The 13,663-nt window shown below is 58.5% G+C and overlaps 1 pseudogene; it reads left to right on the forward strand.

Moving 5' to 3' along the window:
* Positions 1-7,833: 7,833 nt before the first annotated feature.
* On the forward strand, positions 7,834-12,020 carry LOC125911140 (glutathione S-transferase P 2-like; annotated as a pseudogene).
* The last annotated feature ends 1,643 nt before the right edge of the window (positions 12,021-13,663 follow it).

Genomic DNA, 13,663 nt, shown 5'->3' on the forward strand with positions numbered 1-13,663 from the left:
CTGAGCCGAAATCAAGAGTCGGACTCTTAACCAACAGAGCCACCCAGGCGCCCTGACATGTGAGTTATTTTAAGCCACTATTTGTTGGGGCAGTTTGGTATACAGCAAACAGCAAATGTGGTTGCATCCAGTGACACAGCAGAGAGGGAGTCTTTCCTTTGGGAAGCAGGGCTGGACGCGTACCCAGGTGTAAACATCGAAGGAGCTGCTGTGTGTAAGTTGAGTCTCAATTAAAAAGTGGGTACCGACCTCGGCTCAGGTCATGATCTTGCGGTTTGTGAGTTCGAGCCCTGCATCAGGCTCTGTGCTGACAGCTCGGAGCCTGGAGCCTGTTTCGGATTCTGTGTCTCCCTCTTTCTCTGCCCCTCCCCTGCTCATGCTCTGTCTCTCTCTGTCTCTCAATAATAAAAAAAGAAACGTTAAAAAAAAAAAAGTGGGAACAGGGGTCCCTGGGTGGCTCAGTCGGTTGAGCGTCTGACTCTTGATTTGGGCTCAGGTCATGATCCCAGGGTGGTAGGATTGAGCCCTGCATCAGGCTCTGTGCTGAATGTGGAACCTGCTTAAGATTCTCCCCCCCCCCCCCACCCTCTCTCAAATAAAATAAAGTAAATAAATAAAAGTGGGAAAGAAAAAGAATAACACAGTTATTCTAAAGGTGTTATTCTAACACCGTTCTCTCTAAAGGTTTCTAGTCATAATAAGCCAGCATTCTAGCACAAAATCAAACGTGCCCTGGAAACCTGGAGGCCCAGACAGTGCTTTGGACGCATAGAGGGGGAGAAACGGGGCCAGCTGAGAAATGGTACCAACTATCAGTTTTGCAAAGTGACCGCTCTTGTTCAGCTCATTCCCACCTCGACCCCAGTGAATGCCCAGCAGGGGCGCCTCTCACTTCAAAGCGGCTCAGGCCAGTCCCAGGCTGCCTCACCCCTCACAGGAAGGCAGGGGAGTGGCCCAGATCAGAGGGCAGTCCTGGAAGGACTTTGCCGCTGAGGAAAGAAGGAGAGGCAGAAATGTCGAGCATGAGGAGGGACAGCTGTCCCTCACGGTTGAAGCATGAGAAGTGTGATACAGATCTAGAAGGACCATCACGGAGGGCTCAGAGGCAAAACTAAAACAAAAACAAAACAATATGGACTGTGTCTTTTACCCAAAAGGGAAAACTTCAAAGCAATTAGTGACACTTAATTTTACAGGTCAACTTGACTGGACCAAAGGATGCCCAGGTTACTGGTTAAACACTTTTCCTGGGTATGTCCATGAGAGCGTTTCCCAAAGAGATCAGCATTTGAATTGGTGGACAGAGCAAAGCAGATGGCCCTCCCGGGTGTGGGTGGGCCTCATTGAACCTGTTGAGGGCCTAAATAAAACAAATAGGCAGAGGAAGGTTGAATTCGCTCTCTGCCTGATTGTGGAGCTGGGATATCGATCTTCTCCTGTCCTCAGCCCTCCCGGTTCTCAGGCCTTCAGACTGGACTGGAATCTACCTTGGCTCTCTGGCTTTCAGCCCTCAAACCACACCACAACTCTCCCGGGGCTCCAGCCTGCAGATGGCAGACTGGGGACTTCTCAGCCTCCAGAATCATGTGAGCTGATTCATTATAACAAATCTGTTTATAGATCGATACATACATAATACACAGATATAAATAGATCTTTATATATACATATATATGTAAATCTATAGTTATACATAGAGATAGATATAAATCTTTTAAAAAAATTTTTTTAATGTTTATTTATTATTGAGAGACACAGAGAGACAGAGCGTGAATGGGAGAAGGGCAGAGAGAGAGAAGGAGACACAGAATCCAAAGCAGGCTCCAGGCTCCGAGCTGTCAGCACAGAACCCGACACGGGCTTGAACTCACAAACCGCAAGATCATTGCCTGAGTTGAAGTCGGTCACTTAAACGACTGAGCTACCCAGGCTCCCCTAAATCTTTTTTTTAATGTTTATTTCTTTTGAGAGAAAGAGAGAGAGAGCAGAGGAGGGGCAGAGAAAGGAGAGAGAGAGAGAGAGAGAGAGAGAACCCCAAGCGGGCTCCGAGCTGTCAGCACAGAGCCCGACGAGGGGCTTGAACTCACGAACCTCGAGATCATGACCTGAGCCGAAATCAAGAGTCAGGCTCATCATCTACTGAGCCACCCGGGCGCCCCTGTTTTGTTCTTGAGTCTTAAATAATGTGTGGATTTTCAAAACTGAACAATTAAAAAAGCCTCCCTGAAAAAACTTGGAGAGGAAATCGTAGTGTGGTAATATTTATTGGTTTCATCCTAGACTCCAGGGTCCAAGTGATGACTTGGCTGAAAATGTCAAATTTCAAGTTTCGCTAGAAGTCGGCTCACCGGCTATTTTTTTTTTTTCTTGCTCAATTGCTTATTTGCACAAAATGTATGGTGAGAGAAGGGGTGTGGCTTTCTCAAGACTGAGGTAGCTCCCACATCAATGCTGGCGATAATATCGGCAAAGCTGGGTTCTTACAAATGTTGTCAGCCTCTCATTGAGCACTTACCATGTGCCTCCCTGTGCTAAGTGTTTCAGGGGTGTTATATTTGGGTATCCAGCTGAGGATCCCACAGCAGTTAAGGGACGGAGTTGGGACCTGAACTTAAGCTCACTGGCTGCTCTCTTAACCACGGCCTCCTGCCTCTTCAACACGAACACGAACACGCCGCTTTGGGAAGGGGCATTGGTGGAATGTGCATTGTCAGAGCTCAGCCACACTCACTCCGGGAATCCGGGGCATCAAAGGAAAGACTCCTGTTTTGAGGGATGTGCCTTCGTCCCAAGCACTGACCCACACCTCGGCTGAGTGGCCTCAGAGAAGACATCGAACCAACTCCCCGCCCCCCCCCCCAAAGGAACCAGAAAACCTCCGGAAAATAGTTTGTTAAACCTCAGAGCACCTGTCTTGCAATGTGAGCCTTGAGAGCTTTCTGTCTCCCACTGAGGCCATATGGTGCTGCTTGGTTGTGACTTTATATTAATTATCTATTGCTGCTTAACAAACCACGTCAAACTTCAGCCTCCTTAAAGCAACTAGCATGTATTAACTCTGTTTCCTGAAGTCAGAAATTCAGGAGTGCGGGGGCGCCCGGGTGGCTGGGTCAGTTAGGCGTCTGACTTCGGCTCAGGTCATGATCTCACGGTCCGTGGGTTCGAGTCCTGCGTCGGGCTTTGTGCTGACGGCTCGGAGCCTGGAGCCTGCTTCGGATTCTGTGTCTCCCTCTCTCTCTCTGCCCCTCCCCCACTCATGCTCTGTCACTGTCTCAGAAATAAATAAATATAAATAAATAAACATTTTAAAAAATTTTTTAAAGAAATTCAGGAGCGCGTTGGCTGGGTGGCTGTGGCATGGGGGGTCTCTGTTTTAAATAGAGCTTTAGTTATTTAGGTAAGGGCAGGCGGACCCACCCGAGGAGACAACTGCCATTGAAAAGATAGTTTGTTACTGGTGGATCCCAAACCAGCAGGAGGAGAGAAGGGAGCTGGCCTCCCGGGAGCTGGAACCAGGGACCTAAAATAAACTCCCTCCCTCTCTCCCTCTCTCTCTCACACACACTCGCGCGCTGTTCTCTGTGCATGGCTCTGCTCTCTCAGCTATAACCGCTGCCAGAGTGGGCTCTGAATTCACATCCTGGTGGCCTCTCGCACAGAAAAGAGAGCTCTGGTCCCAGAGGGAGCCCGTGGCGCCTGGCCAGATGGCCACCTTCTCGCCGTTGACACGCCCTGAAGCCAGAATCCTGTCGGTGGCACAGACGCAGCCAATGGGCGGATCCAATGTCTTCATTTTATTCCCCCCTGGGTGCTGCTTTTCAGAACAAGGCTTGTGAAAAGCCAAGCTCATGCCCACAGGATCCTGGGCTGAGTTTCCTGATCCCGTGGAAAAATCCGATCTGGAGGCGAGAAGCCTTCCCCTTCACCTGTCCAAAGTCCTCCAATGGGGAGATACCGAGCTCAAGTGTGGATTCATTGCCAAAAACCCCTCCCAGACACCTTCGGCGGTCTGCGTTCCGTGTGCACACGCTCACCCCGATCCCAAACCCGCACGTGTGAAGCGCAGCGTGGACGCAAACAGCAGAGGAGGCCAGGGCTGGGGCACGACCTATGCTCTCACTTCTAAAACTCCCCGCGGCTTTGACTCGATTTCAATCGGGATATTGAATATTTAACTGACATTAACATTTTAAATAACCACTCCATTGACGACGAGCTGTGTGCAGGGCACATTTGAGAGCATTTTCTGGGGCTGTTTGGGAAAGCAGGTGGGCGTGCCCCTCGGGGCGCCTGCCTGCAAATTCCGGCTCTGACCTGTTTTCTCCGCTGTAAAACGGAGATCTTGAGACCTGCCAAGTGTCTGAATGTGGGAGGTGCCGGGTAAACAGGGTGGCACTCTGTGACTACCGGGACATCAGAGGAGGAAACAGGCCCACAGAGGATTGGCCACTTGTCCATGGTTGCACATCTGGGTAAGGGCAGCCAAGGGTTCTGACCCTCTCCCAGGGTCCCCGGACCAGGGCAGGGAGCAGAGTCCTCAGGCAGGTCATGAGGCAGGATAGGGAAGAAAGCATGGCCGGGGTGGGGGGCATGGGGGTGAGGGGAGCCCAAGTCAGAGCCATCCGGAACCTTGACAGACCTGGGAGAAAGTGATGGAGGCGGGAAGCAGGGAGGGATGGGAGGGGAGGTGGTGTGGTTGGGGAGTGAGGCCCGCAGGCTGAGACCTAGACCCAAGGCCTTGAAGCAGCCCTCAGGTTCTGCCCTTGAGATCTGGGGCCACTCCCTGCACCCCTCATCCCTACCCTCCCAGGGCTGGTACCCCAGGGAGGACTCGAGTCCCAGAGGCGCCACCCTTGGATGGACTGACACCTGTGTCCTTGCTGCGACCCCGTGCAAGGCCATGGCAGCTAGCTGAGGACCGGAGCTCCGGGAAGGACTGGAAGTTTTCATCTGTAACCAGCTGGGGAGCAAACCCAGTCACCAATCCCTGAATGTTCCAGCAAATGTTCCCCAAAGCGGAGCCAGCCCCCCCTCTGCCCGTGATAGGCTGGAAGCCCAACCTTTCTCTTAGGGTTCCTGCCCCCATGTAATTAGAGGGGTCACCAGAGCTACCAAGCCCCTGTGGGTCACTGCGGTCACCCTGTGCCAGGACATAAAAACTAGTGACTCAAGTCCCCACCTAGAGCAGAATCATTACAGGCACGCGCTCTGGGGCCAGAGAGCCTGAGTTCAAATCCTGCCTTGGCCTCTTAACCAGCCGTATGTCCTTGAGCAGGGTGCCTTCACCTCTCTGGGCCCCAAGGTCCTCATCTGTGAAGTGGGAATATTGACAGCATCTACGAGGTGGCTTCTTTTGTGAAAACCAAATGAGTTAATATAAGTGACATGCCCGGGACATGGCTCGGAGAAAGCTCAACGCTGGGGGTCACTTGTCACCTCCCCAGTTGGAGGGGCTCCCAGCCTTTCCCCAACCTAGCCGTCTCCCCTCCCCCACACCTGGCTGCACCAGCTCCCCCGAGCCCTCAGCTGCCCAAAGAGGGGACCTGCCCTCCCCTCCCCAGGGTCCCTCCTCCTGACCGCGGGAGCCTCTTCTATCCACCTTCTTGGGGTCGCAGAGCTATACAAACAAAATGCCCACAGGGCGCCTGGGTGGCTCGGTTGGTTAAGCATCCGACTCTTGGTTTCGGCTCAGGTCGGGATCTCAAGGTTCACGAGTTCGAGCCCCACGTCAGGCTCTTTGCTGATGGCGCGGAGCCTGCTTGGGATTCTCTGTCTCCCTCTCTCTCTGCCCCTTCCCCGCTCACGCTCTCTCTCACTCAAGAACAAATAACTAAACATTAAAAAAAAAATGCCCAGCCCGGTCACCCCAAAGAATATGGAAGCTGTTGGTTACAGGAAGCTTTCAAAAGAGCAGCTTTCTTCTTGCCGCTCTGGGATCTACAGGATGCCCGGTGTCTCCCTGGCCCGTTCTGTGACCCTCCTACGGCCACCGTCCCGGCGGCCTGCACGGTGAAACACCGCGGCCTGAGGGTCCTGCCCTCCGCCCCCCAAGCCACCGGTCAGGGCACAGAGGAGGCTCACAGGCCTCAGCCCTGCCCTGCAGTCACCCGGGGTGGCCCTGTGAAACCCAGGAGGACGACAGGGGCTTCCGGGCTCTGCCACTCTCCTCTCGGGGACCGGTGGCCCCTTCCCGGGGCGTTCCGCACACAGAAGCCAGCTGTCCTCTAGGAACCCAAACTGCCAACCAGCGACCCCAAATCCGGTGCACGAGAGACCCTCCTCACAGGGCCTCTGCTTGAAGCCCATGGGGCAGGGGCTTGTCTAAAGGGTCGGCCAGGCCAGGCCACCCAGAGCTCCAGGCTGGCCTCGGGGCATATACACTTGGGCCCAGCTGGCCACCCGCCGAGCTGCCGGAGGGTGACCGTGGGCGACACGTGAGAATGAGCAACACTGCTGCCCGTGTTAGACGGCAGACTGTGTCACTTCCCAGGGTACAACATGTGCGGAGGTCACCCTGACTGTGTGAGCGGACCGTGGAACTCACAGATGCCGGGGACTGCTTGCCACATTCACGGCTGCCCTTGTCCCAGACTCGGAGGGCTCCCGGGTTGCCGCAACCGTGAGTGCCCCCAGGGAGGGCACCTCCCTCCCGCGGGAAGTCCTCCGGGTGGATCCTGAAGGCCTGACGTCTCCCCTGCCAGTCTGGACCCGGAACCGCTCTTTGTCTCGTGCCAGGTCAGCTGGGTGATGCCGTCCCGGGGGCCCAGATGCCCAGCCCAAGCCTCATCCTCCCGAGGCTGCCCGGGAAGGGGCAGAGGGTCCGCGGTGCCCTCCAGCCCCTCAGTGACCACAGCACCGCTTTCCGCTCACCGTGTTTATTGGTCCCCAAGGGCAGTCTTCTCGAGGGAGGCACGCTCATGTCTAACGGGCGCCGAAGACAGGGCGGTTCACGTGCTCAGGGGAGGCCAGGAAGGCCTTGAGCCTGGGCCGGGCGCTGAGGCGCGCCTCGTAGGCCGAGAGCAGGGGGAGGGAGTCCAGGCAGCTGGGGGCCAGGGGCTTGAGCAGGGTCGGAAGAGAGAGGGGCTTGGGGCGCCTGGGTGGCTCAGTCGGTGAAGCGTCCGACTTCGGCTCAGGTCATGACCTCGCGGCTCATGGGTCTGAGCCCCAGGCTGGGCTCTGTGCTGACAGCTCAGAGCCTGGAGCCGCTTTGAATTCTCTGTGTCTCCCTCTCTCTCTGCCCCTCCCCTGCCCACGCTCTGTCTCTCTTTCTCTCTCAAAAATAAATAAACATTAACTCCTTTTTAAAAATTTTTAACGTTTATTTACTTTTGAGAGACTGAGAAACAGAGCATGAGCTGGGGAGGGGCAGAGAGAGAGGGAGACACAGAGTCCGAAGCAGGCTCCAGGCTCGGAGCTGTCATGATACACAGAGCCCAATGTGGGGCTTGAACTCACGAACCATGAGATCATGACTTGAGCCGAAGTCGGGCGCTTCACCAACTGAGCCACCCAGGCGCCCCAAATGTACACTTTATAAGAGCGAAACTTAAGTAGCAATAAAGCTGTTTATTTGTATTTAAAGAAATGCCAAAGACAGGTGCTGATATACACATGGGCTGAAGGTGGGGGCATGGGCACAGGGAGGTTCCTGGCTCACTGGGCTGGGAAAACTGCTCTGGACCTCAGAGGGGGAGGCCTCAGGGGGGTCACAGAACTAGTCCACGGGCATTGCCTGTGGAGCCAGAGGATTATGGGTAAAAGCAGCCAGCTGGAACACCACAGAATAGAGCCCCAAGGACCTGGGGGACAGCCAGCCCAGGGGACTTGAGCGTGATGGCTGGAGGGTATGAGCCGGTAGGAGGCTGGCCCGCTGGACAGGAAGGGGTCCCCCAGGCCATTGATGCCTGTCCACAAAGGGAGGGCACGCGTGCTCCAGGCCAGAGCGGGTGAATGAACCCCGGGGAACCTTGGTGTCCCCGTCAGGATAATGGGAACAAGCCTCCCTCCCTCTCAAGATGTGGTGGGGATAAAGTGAGACCATTTGTATGAAAGCTCTTTGTAAGCTGCTAAGTGCTGGGCAGATGTTCCTCCAGCTGTGAGTCACGGATAGAACCCAACTCTGGCTCCACCTTCCCCACCCCCCCAGCCCCAGGCGGCTGTGGGCTCCGATGAGGCTCAGGGATTCTCCTGATTAGGTGCCTTTGGGTTTTTCCCCCAGGCTTTTAGATGGGTACTTCCCCAGGGGAAGGGTGCCTTCCTGTGTCCTTGTGCCTCTGGCAGGAAAACCAGGCTGAGACATCCGGTTCGGTACGCTCCGGTTCCCGGGGAAGGACCATCACACCCAGTGGGCCACCCCCCACCCCCCAGGAAGGGGCAGCCAGGAGAAGGGGGCCGGGGGTGCCAGGTGGAGGCAGGCACTGGGTTCCCCTGGCAACACACAGCCCTCTCAGGGCCAAGAGGTCCTGCAGCTCAGTCTGTCTGTCTTTCTGTCCACCCGTATCCCCAGGTCCAGTCAGTTTTTAAAGAGTGCACAGCACTGAGACTCTGTCAAAAAATGGTTTGGAGATGACAGGGCTTTGCAGAAGAAAGGCCGAGGGTTAAAAGTGAGGCCCCTGGGGGGGAAAAAAAAGTGAGGCCCCTGAAGCTAGCCAGATCTGGGTTTAAATCCTGTTTACTAGCTGTGTGACCTTGAGAAAGTCAGCTAACTTCTCTGTGCTTCAGTTCGCCCTCCCAAGTCCTACGGTTGTAAAATCTACGTCAAGTTCCCAACACAGGCCTCAGCCCCTGAGGGTTTGCCACAATTATTATCTCAGAGAGAGGATGCATAAAGGGCTGTGTCTGTTGACATTGCATTCATTCATACAACAAGCATTTTTTTTTTTTAATGTTTAATCTTAACGGGGGGAGGGGCAGCGAGATCCGAAGCCGGCTCCAGGCTCTGAGCTGTCAGCACAGAGCCCCATGCGGGGCTCGAACTCACTAACCGGGAGGTCATGACCGGGGGGGACGTCGGACGCCTGAGGGACTGAGTCACCCAGGCGCCCCTGCAACAAGCATTTAATGAGCACCTGCTGTGTGCCGGTGCTGGGGCCCCAGCCGCTGGCTAGGTCCTCAGACCTGGCCCTCTGTGGGCCCTGAGGAGTTCTGTGTGTTTGGGTGTGGCCTGGACGGGGTAGTGGCTGTGTGATGCGAAAGTCAGTGCCCTGCAGGTAGGGTACAGCCCTGCCGAGGAGCAGGTGAGCCTGTACGGCCTTGCCCGATCCTCACCCAGCCTTACCCAGGCCCGAACTGCGCTCAGTGACTTGGCGCATTCCTGGGTGTGGCGGGAAGGGAGGAGGGGGTGGGACAACCAGAAATATAAGGTCACTGGGCTCCTTGCCACTTCCTGCCTCTTTCACTTCACGGCCCGCTAGCGAGTAGGGTCTGGGCCAGGTGGGGGCCGGGGCCGAGGTTGAGTCACCCCCCTTTCCCAGGGGTCTGACCCCACCCCTGCCGCAGGCTGCTGGGAGGGGGGGGTCTCCCCCAGGGGTCTGACCCCTGCCCCCCCCCCCCCCCCCCGCCCCCGGGGGGGGGGGGGGGGCCTCTTTCACCACCCTGTCTGTCTGTCTCTCCTAGTGCAGCCCTACACCATCGTCTAGTTCCCCGTCCGAGGTGCGGCCCCTGCTCCTCCAGGAGGGTGAGGGGCACGGATGGGCCAGGCTGCTCCCCCCCCCCCCCCCCGCCCCCCCCCGGGCCAGGGCCATGGGGGCGGGGCTGGGATGGCGGTGGCGGCCCCAGGCCTGGCCTTCCCCCGGGGCTGCATCCTCTTGGCCCCCGTCTGGCTGCGCTCTGGCCATCTGCCTCTGTCCCCATCCCGGGGCACTTCGGACTGCAGTCTGCACCCCTCGTCTCCCTCCCCAGACTGCACCGGTGCCGTGATCTCCATCTTTCTCCGCAGTTCGACTTCTCAGCAGACTCCGAAGCTAGAGTTTCTGTCCTGTCGCCCCACTCCTGACCCCTCCCCAGGGTGCTCTGAGGCTGGGGTCTCCCCGCATCCCCCCACCCTGTCCTCCCCTCCCCAGGGCGCTGCGAGGCCATGCGCATGCTGCTGGCCGACCAGGGCCAGAGCTGGAAGGAAGAGGTGGTGACCAAGGAGACCTGGCTGCAGGGCCCGCTCAAGGCCTCCTGTGTGAGTGGCTGCCGTGCCCAGAGGGGGGCCGGGGGCTGGGCAGCGGGGGGGGGGGGGGGGGGGGGAGCCAAGCTCCGCATCTCTGACGGGGCTGTCCCCCCCCCCCACCCCCAGCTGTACGAGCAGCTCCCCAAGTTCCAGGATGGGGACCTCGCTCTGTACCAGTCCGATGCCTTCCTGCGACACCTGGGGCACACCCTTGGTGAGTTCTGAGGTCTCGGGCAGCGCAGTCCTGCGAAGTACGTGACGGGTCCCACTCAGGTGTCCTGGGGCACCTGAGGACCAGAGTTCTGCCCGTCTGGAGGTCGGGCCACATGACCCTAGAGGAAGGGGCAGGGCCTGGGTGACGAGGGCTCCGGGTCGTGGGGCTGGGATTGCCAGCCCGGCAGGGCCAGGTGGGTTTGCTGTGCCTGCTTCCCGGGTGACAGCTCAGAGGAGGCCACCGGCCCCACGCGGGAGCTGGTGGAGGCCTAGAGGCCACTGCAGGTGTGACCAGGGGCTTTCCAAGCCGACCTCCTGCCCATTTTTTCCTGTTCTGGCCTCTCTTGAATCTGGAAAACCTGCGCTCATGTGAGCGAGCCTGTGGCCCGTTACCACGCTGGCAGCACCGTGGCTTAGAGAGGTGGTTGCCTCAGTTTTGGCTACCTCCGGGGCGTCTAGAAAAGCCGTGGGTCCCAGGAGGATGTGACAATGAGGGAAGGGGACAGAGGAGCAGTGGCGGCAGCCGGGCCAAGGCTACCCTCGCTTCTGCAGGACCCAGGGGGAGAGGACAGAGGCCTGCGGCTGTGGCCTGCCGCCACCGCTTCCTGTCCCTGTGCGGTCCTGCACTGCACGTGACACACCTGTCCCCACGGCCGAGTTCTGTTCCGGCCCCACAGACAGCTACTCCTCAGGCCTAGGGCACACGCCCAGAGGCTTGGTTCGCACTTGCGGGTGGACAGATCTGGGGCAGGGGGCTTGGGGCCATCTGGGCCGGGAATCCCTGAGTCTCGGGATGAGACCTAGGATGGGACCTGGGAGAGGCCTGGCCTTCAGCCGGGCGGGCCCCTTGGGCTTTTGGAGATGGGAGTCGGGTGGAGCAGGCCCTCCCGACCGAGGGACCGGTGGCCCCAGCCCGAGGCCGGCGGGCGTTTGGGGGAGAGAGAGGAGCAGCGGAGGACCAGCCTGGACTGAACCTGACCCGCTGCCCGGCTGCTGACCCAGGGCTCTACGGCAAGGACGAGCGGGAGGCGGCCTGGTGGACGTGGGGAACGACAGCTTGGAGGACCTTCACTGGCTCTGCGGCCGCCTCATCCACCGCGACTACGTGAGCAGGGGCGGGGGTGCTCGGGGCCCGGGGCCCGGGAGGTCACCTCGGCCAGGCGTGCCGGGGGCTGCCGCTGAATCACCCCCCTTCGCAGGAGGAGGGCAAGGCCCAGTATATTCAGGGGCTGCCGGGTCACTTGAAGCCTTTCGAGACCCTGCTGATCCAGAACCAGGGGGACCAGGCCTTCATTGTGGGCGACCAGGTGAGTGCTGGGTCCTGCCCATCATAGATCCATTTCTCAGAAGGGTACACTGAGGCCCAGCGGGGGAGCGTCGGCAGGTTCACCGGAACGGCCAGTGTTCTGGCTCCCTGCAGCCCCTCTCTCTTCTTTCTTTCTTTGTTTTTTTTAATGTTTGTTGATTTTGGGGGCACCTGGGTGGCTCAGTTGGTTGAGTGTCTGACTTTGGCCCAGGTCATGATCTCATGGCTCGTGGGTTCGAGCCCCGCATCGGGCTCTGTGCCTGCAGCACGGAGCCTGGAGCCTGCTTCGGACTCTGTGTCTCCCTCTCTCTCTGCCCCTCCCCAGCTCATGCTCTGTTTCTCAGTCTCTCAAAAGTAAATAAACGTTAAAAATTTTTAAAAAGGAGTTAATGTTTATTTATTTTTGAGAGAGAAAGAGAGACAGAGCGTGGGCGGGGGAGGGGCAGAGAGAGAGGGAGACACAGAGAATTCAAAGCGGCTCCAGGCTCTGAGCTGTCAGCAGAGCCCAGCCTGGGGCTCAGACCCATGAGCCGCGAGGTCATGACCTGAGCCGAAGTCGGACGCTTCACCGACTGAGCCACCCAGGTGCCCCAAGCCCCTCCCTCTCTCTTCCGACCCTGCTCAAGCCCCTGGCCCCCAGCTGCCTGGACTCCCTCCCCCTGCTCTCGGCCTACGAGGCGCGCCTCAGCGCCCGGCCCAGGCTCAAGGCCTTCCTGGCCTCCCCTGAGCACGTGAACCGCCCTGTCTTCGGCGCCCGTTAGACATGAGCGTGCCTCCCTCGAGAGGACTGCCCTTGGGGACCAATAAACACGGTGAGCGGAAAGCGGTGCTGTGGTCACTGAGGGGCTGGAGGGCACCGCGGACCCTCTGCCCCTTCCCGGGCAGCCTCGGGAGGATGAGGCTTGGGCTGGGCCTCTGGGCCCCCGGGACGGCATCACCCGGCTGACCTGCCACGAGACAAAGAGCGGTTCCGGGTCCAGACTGGCAGGGGAGACGTCAGGCCTTCAGGATCCACCCGGAGGACTTCCCGCGGGAGGGAGGTGCCCTCCCTGGGGGCACTCACGGTTGCGGCAACCCGGGAGCCCTCCGAGTCTGGGACAAGGGCAGCCGTGAATGTGGCAAGCAGTCCCCGGCATCTGTGAGTTCCACGGTCCGCTCACACAGTCAGGGTGACCTCCGCACATGTTGTACCCTGGGAAGTGACACAGTCTGCCGTCTAACACGGGCAGCAGTGTTGCTCATTCTCACGTGTCGCCCACGGTCACCCTCCGGCAGCCCGGCGGGTGGCCAGCCGGGACCAAGTGTATGCCCCGAGGCCAGCCTGGAGCTCTGGGTGGCCTGGCCTGGCCGGCCCTTTAGACAAGCCTCTGCCCCACGGGCTTCAAGCAGAGGCCCCGTGAGGAGGGTCTCTCGTGCACTGGATTTGGGGTCGCTGGTTGGCAGTTTGGGTTCCTAGAGGACAGCTGGCTTCTGTGTGCGGAACGCCCCGGGAAGGGGCCACCGGTCCCCGAGAGGAGAGTGGCAGAGCCCGGAAGCCCCTGTCGTCCTCCTGGGTTTCACAGGGCCACCCCGGGTGACTGCAGGGCAGGGCTGAGGCCTGTGAGCCTCCTCTGTGCCCTGACCGGTGGCTTGGGGGGCGGAGGGCAGGACCCTCAGGCCGCGGTGTTTCACCGTGCAGGCCGCCGGGACGGTGGCCGTAGGAGGGTCACAGAACGGGCCAGGGAGACACCGGGCATCCTGTAGATCCCAGAGCGGCAAGAAGAAAGCTGCTCTTTTGAAAGCTTCCTGTAACCAACAGCTTCCATATTCTTTGGGGTGACCGGGCTGGGCATTTTTTTTTTAATGTTTAGTTATTTGTTCTTGAGTGAGAGAGAGCGTGAGCAGGGAAGGGGCAGAGAGAGAGGGAGACAGAGAATCCCAAGCAGGCTCCGCGCCATCAGCAAAGAGCCTGACGTGGGGCTCGAACTCGTGAACCTTGAGATCCCGAC

The sequence above is a fragment of the Panthera uncia genome, chromosome D1, assembly GCF_023721935.1.
Source record: "Panthera uncia isolate 11264 chromosome D1, Puncia_PCG_1.0, whole genome shotgun sequence".
In the NCBI taxonomy this organism is placed as follows: Eukaryota; Metazoa; Chordata; class Mammalia; order Carnivora; family Felidae; genus Panthera; species Panthera uncia.